The sequence below is a fragment of the Barbus barbus genome, assembly GCF_936440315.1.
Source record: "Barbus barbus genome assembly, chromosome: 12".
Lineage (NCBI taxonomy): Eukaryota > Metazoa > Chordata > Actinopteri > Cypriniformes > Cyprinidae > Barbus > Barbus barbus.
Window position 1 is genome coordinate 1508395 of NC_136740.1, and position 17450 is coordinate 1525844.

Sequence of the window (17450 nt, forward strand, 5' to 3'; positions counted from 1 at the left end):
ACAAGGTCCGCTCTTTTAGGAAATCTGCTCTTTTAGTTGAAGTGCCCAGGGGAATCGCTGCAGACAGGGACACCGCTGTTCGCACCGTGACGCCAACCAGAACAGCTTCCAGACAGATGATGAATGGCTTTGTGGAGATCAACACGTTCATCCACTCGGCTCCGAAGCAAAAATCTGATGAGTGGATGCACCTGTCGCCTATTTATACCCGTATGCACGGGGAGTGGCTCAGGTATGCAAAATCCACTAGTCAATATTCATTGGCGTTAAAAGTCAGAGATGACTGGGGCTCCCAAATGAATCCCCTAATGTCGTCACGACATAATTCGTAGTGACCGACAGATAGGGACCTAAAATTACTAAAATCTAAAAGTAAAATACAATTAAACCTAAATAGTAAGTAATTAATTAATAATAATAATAATATAATACATAAATAAAATGAAAAAAATAATAAAAAAAATACAAATTAAACTAAAATGAAAATGAAAACTGCAATAAAAGGTAATCTGAAACATTTAATAAAAAGTATAATGCTACAGTTATAAACAATACTAAAATAACTAAACAAAAATACCTAAAATAACAAAAGTCAAGTGTCTTTATGACATCATCCTCCAGGAAGGGACATCCTTTTGGAGGGAAAATAATCATGTTGTAATTTATGAAAAGTCTATATTTCAGAAGTACATTTTCATAGTAATATATCCCTAAATTACAACACATTTAGCATATTCATATCCATAGTAAAAAAAAAACACAGCACAGAAGACATGCCCTGTTTGTTGTTTCTGTCTCATCTTTAGCCTTCGATTTATTGGTTCCTGTTGCGCAACATTCACTTTTCAGCCCGCCCCTATATATACGTCACTCCATGCAATAAATCTGATGGTTTGGATTTGTGGTAAGGTATTTCACAAGTACATTTATGCCAAAATAAATCCTGCTGCTCAGGTTTAGGAGTTAGCATAGCGTTTAAGAGTCGTCGCAGTAAAGCAAGCCCGTGTCCCTGACAAACGGAGACAAGAGAGGTCAGCGGCACATTACATGGCGATTGGATTTTGTGATCATGTTCCCCTGTTGTCAGGTCACGAATGCTGCTTAAGTCCTTATAATGAAAGATTTATGGCGTCTCAACAACAAGTCATGGCGATTTAGTGTATGAGTACAGAATGTAACCGCACCAATGAGCTTAAATCCCTGAACATGAGCGTACTTGGATTAAAAAGAGAACGTTTTGAAAATTTACACACACAGAAATCACTAATGATGGTGATAATGGGCTTGTTGTGATGAATTCATCTGTACACACATCTAGAGCTCTGCGGCACATGTTGCAGACTGCGCTGCGTAGCTCAATAATTATTTCCCACAAAGACATTGGAGATCCGAGCAGGAAAGGGATCGCTGTGCTGTTAATATGGCAGAGATCTCATGCCGCTATGAATAGAAAGTTTAAAAGGTCATATTGAAAGAGTTTCCCAGCTGATCAAATGCTATAGTCACCCTGTAGTGCCAGTGGATTATACGGCCATAAGCGGCAGCACAGGAGCCAGATGGAGCACATTTACTGTACAATCACTGTGAATCTCTGAGACCATGTCTTTATTCTGCTCACTGCTCTTTAGACGCAAACATTCAATGGAACAGTTAAAAACTTCAGATGTGGCATTATGGGGAGACTTCAAGGTTCGAATATTTCAGAATATTCAGAAGCGACAGTCAAAATGACTTTGGAGAAACATACTCGTGAGGAAAACAGGTCATTCAATATTTTCTCATTTCTTTCCAAACCCTTGTTTCTTCTTCTACGGAGCACAAAAAGGAGAATTTTTGAGGAATCTTCATACTGCTCTTTGCAAGTTTATAGTCATGACTATCAAGCTCCAAAAGAACAAATAAGGATTCCAAAAGTGTCCATATGACTTGTGCGCTGTTTTCAAAGACCTTTGAAGTATTTTGAGTTTTGCAGTTTATGTCATTGTTCACTGAAAATTTTCTTCTGTGCAACTGCTTTGCGAAAAAGAAGTGCACTTAATTGCATTTCATATGCATTTGTAATGCACTTCAATTCTTTAAAGTATTTGTTTAAACTGACTTGCACAATAATATAATATTAATGAAATAAAAGACCACTTAAGTGACATAAAAAGAGACACTTCCATGACTTTCTAAACACAATTAAGTACACTTTAAAAAAAAAAAAACACTTTGTACTAATGTCAAATTAATCTTGACATGAAAGTACATTTATTTTTATTTTTTTTAATGTTTTAATAATCTTTTCCCCTGCACTTATTTTGATGTGTTGTGAACATACTAAAACACATGCAATGTACTTGATGATAATTTTAACTGTAGTGTGTTATTTGATATTGCATTTGAAGTCATCAGTGCAATATATAATATATACAATATTTGTAAATATAAACATATTTAAATACATTAATGTTTCAATAGAAATGTCATCAATGCATATTTGAGTTTATCATAAATGCTTGTCAGTATATTCAGCAGTAACCGTATTTCAAAGACAACAGAAGTAATTATGAAATTATATATAAAGATGGACTTGCTGTAAGTCCTACTTACGGTTGTCAGAAAACACTCTGAAGTTCAGATAATTGCATTTAATATAAATTTAAACTATAATACATTTTAATTTAATTGCAAATAACATGCAACTAAGTGTTCGAAAACAATACCTTCAGCTCGCACATAAGTATATTATTTTATAATAAGTACTATGCATTTCTCTTTCACAAGGGCTCTCAAATCAAATGCTATATATGAAGCAATTTGATTGATTATTTGTTTTGTGTTTCAAGGAAAAAAAGAGTCTTATGAGTTTGGGAAAACATGACGGTAAGCGAATAATATCAGAATTTGTTGGTCCATGAACTCTCAGCATCGGTTCAGTGCGAATTCTGCCAAAAGACCGACGGTGGCCCGCAGCACAGTCAGAGAGTCTGCTGGACGTAACCTGACAAGCTTTGGATATTTAGCCAGCGATCTAGAGCTGACACAAAAGCTCTCTTTACCATCCTGCCAGTCACCTTCCAGCCACCGATATCATGCCTGCCTTCACTGATTACAGATGTTTCCCTGCAGAATTTAATGTATGTTTAAAACATATATGAAACCTATTAGAAATATAAGTCCATATAAACATACCATTTTAATACAGTTGCATATATAAGCAAAATATGCATTGTTGACATAAATGGTTGCTACACATAACACTGTATAAAATATATCATATAGATATCATTAACATGTAAAATGGGGTTTTAGATGCATTATAAACTTACATAAACAAAACTATCTTCATGTACCTGAATGTGCGTGTATGTGAAAATCATATTTAGCCTTATAGGTAACATATATGGTGATATCACTCTTGATATAGGGCAATATACGTCATATTACATATATTGCTCATCACAAACCCTATTGAAAAATAGAGTATGCAACAACATTATAACAGTATATATGCATTATTAAGGGAATTAAGTAATTAAGATGACAATCCGCTACAGTGGCTGTTCTGCGCAGTCTGTGATCAGACTCTCCTTACTGAATTCATATTTTTATTATCAGATGGAATGCCAATAGTATTTGAATCATCAACTTATCTTGCCCATAAAACTGATTATGATGCAATTTATCTGAAGAATATGAATTGTATGCATCTGTGCAGCAAGAAACCTTCGAGTAGCAGTGTTTAGAATTAGAGAGGATGTCGTGTTATCAGGTTTTCAGGAGAATTGTAACTTGATAAGGGAATAAATAAACGACCAGAAATAAGCTCAGAATTAATAAAAAGTAGGGAAGTATATGTGCTGTGAAAACAAACATCGTTGGGACTCATCGCACTGGAATGACGAATATAAACAATAGGAAGCGAGCAGAGAGAAACATGGCCGTTCCCAGTGCTGCAAGAGTTAACGCAGTTCACAAAGGCCGTGTAGACACAAGGCAAAACGTATAAACTATCACAATAAATGATCAGTTTGATGTTCCTTCTTTGAGCCTTTTCTTCCCGAAAACATTTGCGGGGGGATCGAGACGTCTCCGTGCAACATCTGGTCCACAGAAAGTGAATTATGTCGAACAGGATGGAAACTGTGTGTTGGACGGCTGGAGTCCGGCTGATACAAAAAGGTTACAAATGAAAGCAGGGCTCGGTTTTCTCTGAAGAATATGAGCTGGCCTGTTATTTAATTCCAATAAACCTGGCTACGGCGCTTGACTCTCGCTGCCGTCTCTCTCTGGCGTGTAGATAGACGTTAAACTGGTCACCTGGCCTGAGGATTAGAACGCTAACAAGTTTACATTCTGCCCACAGCTTTTGAAATGATTCAATTTTCCTAATCTTGTTTAGCTTTAGAGTACGCCGCTTTGAGCCTCAGAGACATCCTTTTTTAATCGGTCTTCCTTTTGAGGGCATTTGCATATCTACATTTGGACTCCAATTCAGGACAGCGTGCTTTTGGCCCCCATGAAGAAATGAACTGAAAAAGCTTCCAGTGTCAAGCCAGAGGCTCCGCACATATTTGATGTGTTTCAGATAACCACCTGTTTTTTCCAGCTCTATGGAAAAGAGAGAGAGATGCCACTCTGACTTGAGCGTCTAATAGAATTGAACGTCTTCATAGATCTTATTTTTGGGAGAAGAGATGAAAATTCGTTTTTTGACTTTCTGTAAAAAGACTCAGTGAGTGTTTACACGGATGTGTGTTTTCCATAGTTTATTAGATTAAGCTGCACTAGTCTTCGGTGAGCTGCTCTCCTCCACAGATGTTTGTGATAGAACAAATAAAAGAGAATGGAGCACATTTATGCTGATTTCATTTGCATAAATATAGGAAGTTTACATACAAAGCAAAATAGGAAATCAATGCTGTACTATAATTTGTCAGCAAAAAAATATTTTACTCTTTCTTTAGCAGTTTAGTTCATTTTATATTTATTTATTCATGCATAAAAGTGTACATATATTCCATTTTATATATTAACTATAATATTATGTAAACATGTGAAACTTATTAGAAATTAGATTTTTGTATTTATTAACATATATATCAAACCCATATAAACATACCGTGTATGGTGTTTTAATACAGTTGAGTAAAATATATATAGTTCACATATGGTTGCTACACATAATACTGTAGAAAATATATCATATAGATATTATTAACATGTAAATTGGGGTTTTATATGTTATAAGCAAAACTATCTTCATGTACCTAGAGAATGTACGTATGTGAAAATTATATTTAGCCTTATAGGTAACATATGTAATATCACTCTTGATATAGGGCAATATACATCATATATTACATTATTATTATTATTTATTATTTTAGTCATTTAGCAGACGCTTTTATCCAAAGCGACTTACAAATGAGGACAACAGAAGCAATCAATTGTAGTATTACTAAAACTAGAATAATATCCAAAACTAAAAGCTAAAACTTTATAAATACTACCTATACACATTCTAAAAATAAAGAAATTACATAAAAATAACAGATGCATACAACAAAATTTCAAAACGTAAACATTTAAATGAAAAACAAAAAATAAAGCTAAAAACGATTTAAAATATTAAAGAACAAAAGGTTCTTTACACACATATATATATTGTAACGGGGTGACTTAGACGAGAGACATGCGGATATATTTGCAAGCTTTATTATACAGAGACGTGGTCAAAACACAGGCAGGGTCAAAACACCAGCAAACATGTATGGCACAGATGCGAAACAAGAATAATCCAAACCAGGCATGAGTCAGTCCACAGAGAACGTTATCCAGAGGGCTTGACAAGAGGGGCAATCCAGAAACATGAGCAATAGTCCAAGTGAAGCACAAACAGAGTCAAAATGGCGAGACAACGGTAGAACTAGGAGAGTAATAAACGCAGAACAATACTGGAACTGAACAGAAACACAGAATGGCTCGGTAAGGCAGCTAGCACTAGGAGAGTGTGTGATAGTTCTCAGGTGTGAGCGTGTGATTAGTGAAATGGCTGCTGTAAAATGTAGTCCAGGGTAAATGTGGAGGTGAGCAAATGGAAGTCCATGGACCTGATTCATGACATAAATATATATATATGTATAATTAAGATTGCAAATGGATCCGCACGTCTCTCGTCTCGTTCAAGTCACCACTGATCTTCATTAATCCAGTCAAGTCACAGTTGATCGTCGTGAGATTTCCCAGTCTGGTATCCAGTGTGAGGGATGCACCGCTGGTGTCTGCACGCGCAGCTGGTATCCCCAAATCCACTCACTCTAACTCACCTGTTCCTGAACTAACTCCCTTGTCTGAAGCACTTCCCTTGATGGGGATTGTTTTATGTTGCGTCTGGGCTGCGTACACCACCATAGAACTGCCTGACTTGGCGGCTTCCACGGTGATGTATCCAGAGGTGGTGGCGCCCTGCAACAATTTCTCTCTGTTACCTTGTGAGACTACTGTAGAACCTCCAGAGGTGGTGGCATCTGCTGCAGAACCTCCAGAGGTGTCAGTGGTGCTCAATTATGAACTTCCAAGTGTGTCCTGTTATAGTCAAGGAGACTGTCGCCTGTCCTGTCACCGCCAGAAGAGCTGCCCCTGAACTCTCGTCCAGTCCAGAAGGCCAATTGTGAATTATTGTCCTGTCCCGATCTAGCCAAAGAGGTTGTCTTTGAATTAATAGCCTTGTCTGTCATTGCCAAAGAGGCCACTAATGAACCATCTTGTTCGTACAGTCACAACCAATCAGACAGAAAATGAACAGTCTGCCAACCCAGTTTCAGCCAAGGAGTTTCCCTTTGAACTATCTGTCTGTCTTGCTCCCACTTAATCTGACTATGAAACATCTGCTTCTCTAATATCACTTACTGAAATGTTTGCCAGTCCAGTCTCAGCCAGTGCACCTGCTTTTGATCTGTCAGCCGGTCCCCTGCTCCCAAGTGTGTGTAATTCTGAACCATTTGTTTTACCAGTCTCAATCTGTGAACTTAATCCTGAATTAACTGTATGTCCTGTTCCAGTCCATGAGTCGAATATTGAACTGCCTGTTTTGAGTCAAGAAACTATAAATGCACCTCATCTCTGTCCCGTTAACCCTGTCACTGCCATAGAGACCATTTATGAACTGCCTACCTATCTGGTTTCTGGTTTCTGATTCTGAGGCTAGTGTCAGTTCTGATTCAGTCAGTAGGTCTGATGTTAAACCTTTTGTCTGTCCAATTTCTGCTAGTGGGTCTGAGTATGCACTGTCTGTCTACTTAGCTTCGATCACTGAACTGTCCCTCAATCCAGTGTCAGTCAATGCATCGCATTGTGAACTACTATATGTTGGTTTATACTCTGTAGTTAAATCTGATTCAGAATTGTCTGCCTTTCCAGTCTCATCTAGTGAACCTGTGGGTGAATTGTTTGCCGGTCCAGTTTCAATCAGCGAGCTTGCTTATGAATTGTCTGCCCTCTCAGTTGTCACCAGGGAAAAGATTGATGGACTTGTGTTCCCTGCCCCGGTCCTTGAGACTGTACATGCTCTCTCTGTTTTTTGTGTCTCAGTTTATCCTAGGCTCCAATCTCTGCTGTGGGTTCCTGATCAGCCTGTTCCATCGTGGAGCTCTCCTGATCCGTCATAGTGCTCTTCCATTCCGCCCTTGTTGGCTCCTGCCCTGCCTGCTCCGCCGTGGAGGTCTTCTGCTCCATCTACTCCGCACTAGTGGGCTCCTGCTCTGTCTGCTCTTCGTTCGCCACCAGAGGTCACTCCTCCATCACATTGACTCTCACATTGCACAGACTATTTCACATTTACCCCGGACTACATTTTCCAGCAGCCATTTCACTAATCACACGCTCACACCTGGGAACTATCACACATCACCCTACATAAACCATGGACTTCCTTTCACATATCACCAAGTATTGTTCTACGTATAACACTCCCCTAGTGTTAGCTGCCTTACCGAGCCATTCTGTGTTTCTGTTCAGTTCCAGTATTGTTCTGCGTTTATTACGCTTTATATAATATTTACATACACATTTCTAAATTCAATATATATATATATATATATATATATTATTTAATTTACATTTAGTTTGTATTAATAGTATTAAAATAACTCAAATTAAATAAAACTAATATTGAATAAAAGATCTATACAGACATAATAAATTCAGACATAATTTAACTAAAATTTAAATAAATAACAAATACAAATCAAACGACAGTAGTGTCAGTAATCCTTAAAAATAACACTGCCAAACACACATGCTAAAAAACCACAAATTACTTATGAAAGTACTTATGACATTAAGAAATGGTTATAAAAACTGAAACAGAAGTGAAACAAGTACTAGTAGGAAAGAGGAGACATAAAAAGCGATACTTAATTATTACATATATTGCTCATCACAAAACCTATTGAAAAACGGAATATGCAACAACATTATAACAGTATACCTGTATATGCATTATTTAGGGAATTAAGTAATTAAGATGACAATCTGCTACAGTGGCTGTGCTGTGCAGTCTGTGATCAGACTCTCCTTATCAATTTCATATTTTTATTATCAGATGGGATGCCAATAGTATTTGCATCATCAACTTATCTTACCCAAAAAATTGATTATGAGGTCTAAATCCATAATGACGGAGAACCTGGCAGCACAACATGGTATTAGCTTTAGTAAAGGTCAAACTAAATGAGGAGAAGCACCCAGATGCTGAGTTAGTACAGTTTACACTTACATGTCCAATTTAGACGGGATTGAAATCACAAATTGCCTCCTTAAGGAAAGCTAGTCATCTCTTGATAGGTCTAAAGTAACTTTTAAAAACAGAAATATTTTTTGCAATTGCTTACTTTTATTGTTTGTTTTTCGGCTTGTCTTGGTCTATTCACCAGCTTTCACAGAGACAATCTAGTTATTGTTACTGAAAACAGTAGATTCGTTTGTGTCTGCTGAGTTTATCATATTGGGTAATGTTTTGTATATGCACTTGAACATTTTAAGATCCATGACACGTCCATTTGCTAATAACATGAGCATGTTTTAATACACTGAACGCCTGTTAATAACAAAGTGGATGAATATACACTATACTGGTCAAAAGTTTGATTTCTGATTTCTGACACCGAAGAGTAATGATGCTGAAAATCCAGCTTTGATCACAGCAAAAAATTTCATTTTAATATATACTTACAAAACAGTTACTTTAAATTGTAATAATATTTCACAATTTCTACTGTGTTTTTGATCAAATAAATGCAGCCTTGGTGAACAATATAGAGATTTCTTTCAAAAGCATGAAAACATCTTAATTATTCCAAAATTCTGACTAGTAATGTATGCTAATAATAGTCTGATGTTTATTTGTATACTATATGTACTGTATATAGTTTGTATTAGTTTCAAAAACATTCCTTATTTTCCTGACATCTCAAAATAAAGTAGATTCAGTTTGATTTAAGTAGAAAAAAAAGTATATTAATAGAATAATTAATTAAAATGATGCATTAAGCATGGTATTGATCCAGTATTCCACTAGTATGTTTAAACACACTAAAATTCCAAATGCAGCGTTTGCAGAAACATCCAACGTATAGAACGGCACGATCTGGTAAACATATCGCAGTGCATGAATATTGTTTCAGAGGCTTGATAAACGAGAGGCTGAAATGAATCTTTTTAATCCTGAAAGAACATCTTGATCTCTGAGCTCAGAGGCTTGCCGGGGATGGAGTCGAAAATATAAAAAAAAAACTCTACAAACATCTCTCCCCGTGAGATGAGGCTGATAAAGAAAATGTCAGAGGAAAAAAAATAAATAAAAAAACTAAAGCTGCATGTCAGCGGTGCCGTGACGGTGGGGAGGGAAAAGGTAGAAATGTTCTATCATGTCCAACAAGGTGTTCTTTTTGAGATTTAGAGATCACTGCGCAACTTTAAACATGTTTTGTCACTTTGGCTCTGACTGGAACTATCACGGGTTTCACAAGAACTTTATCAGCTCGGCTACGGCCGAGAGGAGAAGAAGAAAACAGTCCATTCCCATTTATCTTAGCCAGGTTTCCTTCAAAGCCAACAAATAAATTACAGTGTACATTTGATACAAATTGATTTCTGAACTCAAATAACAATGTTGTCCTCCTGGCCGGGCCATGTGTCAGTCAGCGGCTGGCCTGAGTGAAAGGCTCAATCTGTCTGTGTGATAGAAGCGCGGCTGACACATCTCCAGCGAGGAATGCTAATCACGCGGGCCTGGCCTGGGCCTTTGTGGGCCGGCCGTGATAAGGAAAATCAGTTTCCCTCCTGTCAGACGCTGCCTGTGCCTGATCTCCGAGACTTACTGTCCTGACGGCTCGTTTTTTTCCCCTGGCTCTAGCCGCTCTTGGGGCGGACGACGCTTGTCGTTCTGGGAGAAGAAAGCCAGACGGACGGCCCAAAGACAAAGAGGAGCAGCGCGGGGTGCTCGGCTGAGTCTGGAGGCCTCTGTGCGATTGAGCTGAAGTGAAACCCATTGGATATCTTGAGCCGATCTTATCAGCGGCGAGAGAAATGAGATATTGGCAGCGCTGTTGAGTGCTCTCACAGCTGAGCAGGTTAATAGGGTTGGAAGGCAGGCCATGGGCTAATTGGATTTGCTGTGGCTTGATAAACAGTGGCAAGCTTTTTTATTTACCTTCTTTTTTTTTCCGGACAGCCCAACACACACACACATGTACAGGGTCCCTTTTTGCTACTCCATCACCCAACAAGAGAAGCCGCACATGATGCAGGCTATTTTTCTCCCTCTATTCCCAGCAGGCCAAAGCAACCCTGGGAAAAAGGAGTGGGAAATCTCCTGATTTTAATCAAATACCATTTAACCTGAGTAACCTTTAGGAGTCTCTGACTGACCGGCTCAGAGCAGTGCTGAGAATCATGAGCTCACGAAACCAAAATAAAGCAGTGTGTTAATGTGATATACTGTAACAAAGGTCTACGAATAGCCGTTAAAATCAGAGAAAAACAATGCCTTGTGTGACTAACTGCATAGAATAAGCAATTGCAGGACCATCAACATGATAAAATATATTGCAAAAAAAAAGATTTTTGGAAAATACCAATTCAGTGTTTTAACTTCAAAATTTCATGATAAATTCAATTTATGAAACATAAAATTTACAAAACAAATAAAAATAAATTTACAAAACTTTAGTGGTAATCTCTGAGCAATTGTATTTATTTACTTATTTATTTTATACAATAGCTGGTAGCACTTTTTATGTTTCTGTCATTTTTTTTTTTTTACCATCAGTTATTTTTACTGCCCAGGCTCATTGGAAATATGTGACTCTACAAACTACAAAATACATTAATGTCACTGCAGCTTCCGGCTGAAATGAACAAAAAATTCAGTAAAACAGCTCATTTTTTTTGTTCCTTTTCACACAAATGTTGACCATAGTGGCAAATTATTGATAAATAAATACTTATTTTTGCAGGATATCATGCAGAGTACTATGTTATGACTTTTTTTTGAGCATATGTACATAGTGGTGTTATTATAGACCTAGAATTTCAATCTAAAAGTATGAAAGATGTGATGGAAATGACATCTGATGATTTAAAATAAAATAAAATACAACTAAATAAATTGTCCTGTAATGCATGCATATCCACTGTTGAACAATGGACAAATTGCTGGCACTTTATATTGAGGATAAATTTGCTCAAATTAGTTCATTTATTTATAATGAATTAGCAATAAACAAATATTTAACAAAATGTATTAATCTAGATTAATATATATATTTCTACATACAATCCTCTGCAATTCTATGCGTATTTATTTGACATATAAAAGTTGCATTATGAACAAACATGAAATTATAATGAGCACTAGTTTATAAATTAATATGAACATGGACTAATAAATGATTTGCAGGAAAACTGTGTTTCATTGTTAGTTCATGACACTGAATGCATAAACTAATGTTAACAAATTGAACCGTGTTATAAAGTGTTATTGAACCAGTCTCTTGTTCAGTCAGCTCGTCCAATCAGAATTTAGAGCGACTATGGGTTATTAATAATTCTCAGCATCAGCTGGCATTGTGTGTGTCTGCTTTAATTTACTGAGTGGCCTTTATAACCCACACAACTTCAGATTAGCTGGATAAAACAGAAATGAGTGTCATGAAGCCGCTCAGCCGGCCGTAATGGAGACACTCCAGAATGATTGATTGTTGAGCGCAGCTGATTGTATTGAGCGAGGTGGAAAAGACCTTGATGGCAGGTGTATAATTAGCAGGGTAATGATCCACGAGACCAGTTAGTGTTTGAAAGACCACATAGTGATGACTACATTGACCCCTAATGATTTACTCGAACTTAGACCTGACCCGATCCACTGCTCTTTTGATTGGGTGTTCATGCATCTCTAATCCTAACAGGACCCTTCCATATGAAAAACATCCACTCTTTATAGCATACACACTCTTCGTTATGATCAAATGTGCTGCTGTTTAGAATAGAAGAGAATGTACTGAAGTTGCTCACACACAAACACATTTTATGTAAAATGAATGCAGATTGAGAGTGAGTAACAACGTTAAGTTTGGGTATTGTTTTCAAACATAGCAATTATATGACTTCACTCAGGTCATGTGGACTTTAATTGTGCATTCATTGTTTTGATCACTGTAATTTTGTTGAATAGCTAAGGGAAATTGTGTTCTGATAAAATTGTTTGCATGCTTCTAGAGCTACATATGCATACATAATAAGCTATTGCATTTGAGATGAATGCAATGCTATCTGTTAGCTCTCTCCAAGAGCATTTTCTGATGGAGATCACATTTCACCATTTTTAGAATCACATGATTGACTCCATCGTCCAAGCAGAATTTTACAGGATTTTATGTATCCTAAATAATGCATAACAGTTCATTCATTTTTACCACTTTTTGCATTAAAATGTAATGACATTTTATGATGGATTTTCATATTCTATGATTGAAAGTCTAGATCTATAATAAAACCACTATTTAAAAGGTTATGACATTGTGCAAGGAAGTGCACAAAACAAGTCTTTATTCATTGATATTTTTTATTGATTTATTGATAATCCAATGTAATCATAAATTGAGTAAAAAAAAAAAGAAAAGAAAAAAGGAATAAACGTTGTTGGTGTGTTGTTGTCTCTAGTGTTAATTTCAGCTGGAAACAGCAGTGAAGTGTATCTATATGCTTTTGCAGTTTTGCATAAATGTAGTCAGTCACGTATTTCCAGTGAGTCTGAGTTGCAAAAACAACTGATGCTGTCACTGTAAAAAAAAATAAAAAATTCATGTAACAAAAAGGTACAAGCTGAAATATGCACGTTTTAAGAAGAATCAAAGACAGGAACATAAAAGTGCAACCAAAAAGCATTCATATCTCAAGTAGTTGATCATGGCGCTTGCAATGCCAGGGGTCATGGGTTCAATTCCCAAGGAATGCATGAACTGATCAAATGTACACTTTGAATGCAATGTAAGTCACTTTGGAAAAAAAGCATCAGTCATATGCATGCAAATATTAGAAGTTTTGGTTTCAGATTGACATGAGACAGAATAAGAGGACAGAATATTCTTCTCTTTTTTGTGAATTACTCTTTCACAGTTTATGAATCAGCACTTGTGTGGTTTGAACCTACAATCTTTACTATCGCAAATCTTTATCCAGGCCACAGCAGCCCTAATATCATAGGCATTTGTCATGTGAGGTGATTGTCCCATGAGCTTATGTCTGCAGGTGATCGCTCTTGAGTTGAAGCAGCTGAATCTTGTTTCCCAATCTCTGCATGCAGCACCACATGAGTTTATGCTAGTTAGTTCATGTGTTTGTTTACCCTCCCAAACTCACACTGAGCAGGGAATCTCATCAAGACCCTCATCCCACCCTCCCTCTACACCCTACAGCAGTTTCATAAAACAATGTGACGGAGACTGAGCAAACATGAGATTTATAGGGTGAACGGTATTATGTGGACGGTATTATGGGTTGACAAGTTTTATTTCATGGTTTTGGATAAATATCACAAATTAGCAATTTTGTTTGGAAATTCGACCCTAAAAATGACTTACACTACCATTCAAAAGTTTGAGGTGGGCATTTTTTTTTTAAAGTCTTTGTTTACCAAAGTGACCCATACAGAAATAAAATAAATAAAATATGTTGTATATATATTTTTTTTTATTAAATACATTTGTACATATTTTTGAATATGAAGGTTGAAACTAAATATTTTTGTTAATTTAAAAATATATTTAATTGAACTTCACTCTTTACAGCTGAAATGTAGCATATATTTAAAATTTGTCCTTTTTTGGGGGGAAAATATTGGGAAATATTGTTTTCAATTTGAATATATAGTAAAATGTAAGTTATTCATGTGATTCAAAGCTTTTGAGCAAAAAATCTTTTGCAAAATTATAAATGTCTGTATTGTCACTTTTGATCAATTTAATGCATCTTTTTTTCTGAATAAAAGTACTAATTCCTTAATAAAATAAAATAAAATAAAAAGTTTCTGGCCCCAAACTTTCGAACAGTAGTGTATGTTATATAACTACACAATAATGAAAGATAATACAGCCAATAAAAAATTTTTTGCTTATCAGTGAAGTTTTCTACACTTGGAGTGCATCTACAGCCTCAGCATGTAATTAAACTGAATGAGGCGTAGTGCTCATGCTCAGGATCTGCTCCTGAAGGGAAGCGTGTGACTGGACTCGTTTAGGGCCAGAGGAGTTAGTCTCACTGAAGACTGTGAGATGGCCCGGGGTGTTCTCTTGTCCCGATTACCCACCCAGCTGGTGAACGCCTCCTCTTCTATCCAGATCAGCGCTGGAGCCTCCAACAAAGAGCCAGAAGAGCTCGCCTCATAGAGACATCTATTTACACAGCAAACAATGTGGAGTTTGCTAAGTTGGAAAGCAAGCCTGCTGGAAAAGAGTGATGGGCGACGCAGACTGCTCTTAATCCAGCCCTGCAAATTCCCCAAACACATCAAAGGCTGGGAATCCCTGCAGTGTGGGTGGGATCAGGAGTGGGCATCGGCGCTAACGGTGCTCAGAAACGACCCCACGGCCCAGCTGGGACAATATCATACAGCACGGCTTCAGATGCTAATCAGACTTATCTCAGGTGTTATGCTGATATCACACTTCTGACGCTTGCTTTTCTCTTCCAAGTCTATGGGAAATGGTGAAGATGTCAAATAGTTGCAGGGCTTTATTTTCTGTTTATTCATTTACTGTTTTCTTTATTTTGATGTGTGGTTGGTTGTTGTTGTTTTTATGTCTTTACAAGAATATAAACACTCTTAACTAATCACTCTCTGCTCACACTTTTTTGACAGCAGTTGAAAGTCCAATCCACATAAAGGTACAGTACACTCTTAAAAATAAAGGTGCTGAAAAGGTTCTTCAAAGTGATGCCATAGAAGAACCATTTTTGGTTCCACAAAGAACCATTCAATCAAAGGTTCTTTAAAGAACCATCTCTTTCTTACCTTTTTATAATCTGAAGAACCTTATTCGCCACATAAAAACCTTTTGTGAAACAGAAAGGTTCTTCAGATGTTAAACAATCTTTATGGCACCATTTAGACAAAAAAGGTTATTCTAAAAAGGTTCCTTTATTTTTAAGAGTGCACTAAGTGACTAGTAATAAACATTTATAAATGTTTACAAACAATGTTATTTTCAACTTTAGATTGGGTACTGCAAAAAAACATTTAAAAAAATATCTTTAAATATTGTGTAAGCATTCAAATGCCTATTAACAAATATGCTGTTAATCAGTGTATAACATCTGTTAACATAATTTGTATTTTTTTTATAACATGTATGACCATATACGAATATAAAGTTTAATAACATTTGTAAGAATTTTGATTTATGTTCATTTATGTTCTAGTATTATATAATGTTCAATCATTTGTAGAAATTTGAACACGCACACACACACACACACACACACACACAAACTAATGATCACTTAAGCATACTGTAATGTTAGTTAATTTTTTCTTAATGAAAATTATAAAGCACTGTTACAATCATAAATGAATTGCACATTTAATAACATTTGTAATCATTTTAATTATATGAACTAATGATTAAGTAATGTTTAGCATGTCCTTTAGTAAATGTGTGCATGCATGCACGCACACACACACACACATGTAAAACATGTTACATCATTTCTTCTTTTATCTAGCTTGCTTACTAATCTAGTTGTCTAATTTTCATTAATTGCTAATAGTCTAGTTGATAAGCTTCCTCTGTCCAAAGGAAGTTATGGGATTGATTTTGTTAAGAGATTTTATTCAAAACAAGGGGTGTTGCCAAATAGTTTTTCTTTTGCTAAAGTTAGTGTAAATCAAATTAATAAAATGCTTGAAGAGCTTCAAGTTTTTAAGTCAACTGGGCTGGACGATATTCCTGCTAGATTATTAAGAGATGCTGCAGATATTATAGCTCCAACTATTACATTTATTGTTAATCTTTCCTTAGAAAATGGTATATTTCCATCTGATATTAAGTTAGCTAAAATCATTCCGTTATTCAAAAAAGGTAACAGATGTGATCCTGGAAGCTATCGTACAATCTTCATTCTTAGTGTGGCCTCAAATTTTTTTTAGAAAGAATTGTATATAAACAGATGTATGAGTATTTAAGTAAGAATAGTTTAGTTTATGATTTCCAGTCGGGTTTTAGGAAATCGTATTCGACTGATACTTCTTTACTTTATTTAAAATATTTTATAAGGAGGCAGATAGATGAAGGTAAAATGTGTGGTATAGTACTTTTATTTAGTAGAATGTCCAGGTAAGGTACTGAGGTACTGCAGGCTCGACGGGTTCTGAGACAGAGGGAGAGACAGGCTTGAGGAGTGAGACATGGAATGCTGGATGGATACGATATCGTGCAGGGAGTTGGAGATGGAAAGTGACCTCATTTATCTGCCTCTCGATGGAAAATATAGCGGGGACTCAGCTTTGCAGGGCAGGCGGAGACGCAGATCACGGGTGGAGAGCCAGACCTTATCTCCAGGACCATAGACGGGGGTGGCAGACCGACGGGCATCTGCATAGGTCTTGTGTCTCTGCACTGCCTGCTGGAATTGGACATGAGCTGAGTCCCAAACTCTCTCTAGCTCGCTCGGAACCAGTGGTCGTCAGCTGGAACGTTGGAGGGCTATTCTGTCCAGGGAAACAGAGGGGGTTGGTAGCCGAGTATGCACTGGAAAAGGGTGAGGCCGGTGGTGGTTTGCTTGAGGGAATTTTGTGCATACTCGGCCCACAGAAGGAAGCGGTTCCAGCTGTGCTGGTTGTCATGACAGTAGGCCTGGAGATATGTCCCAATCTCCTGAATCTTCTGCTCAGTCTGGCCGTTAGTCTG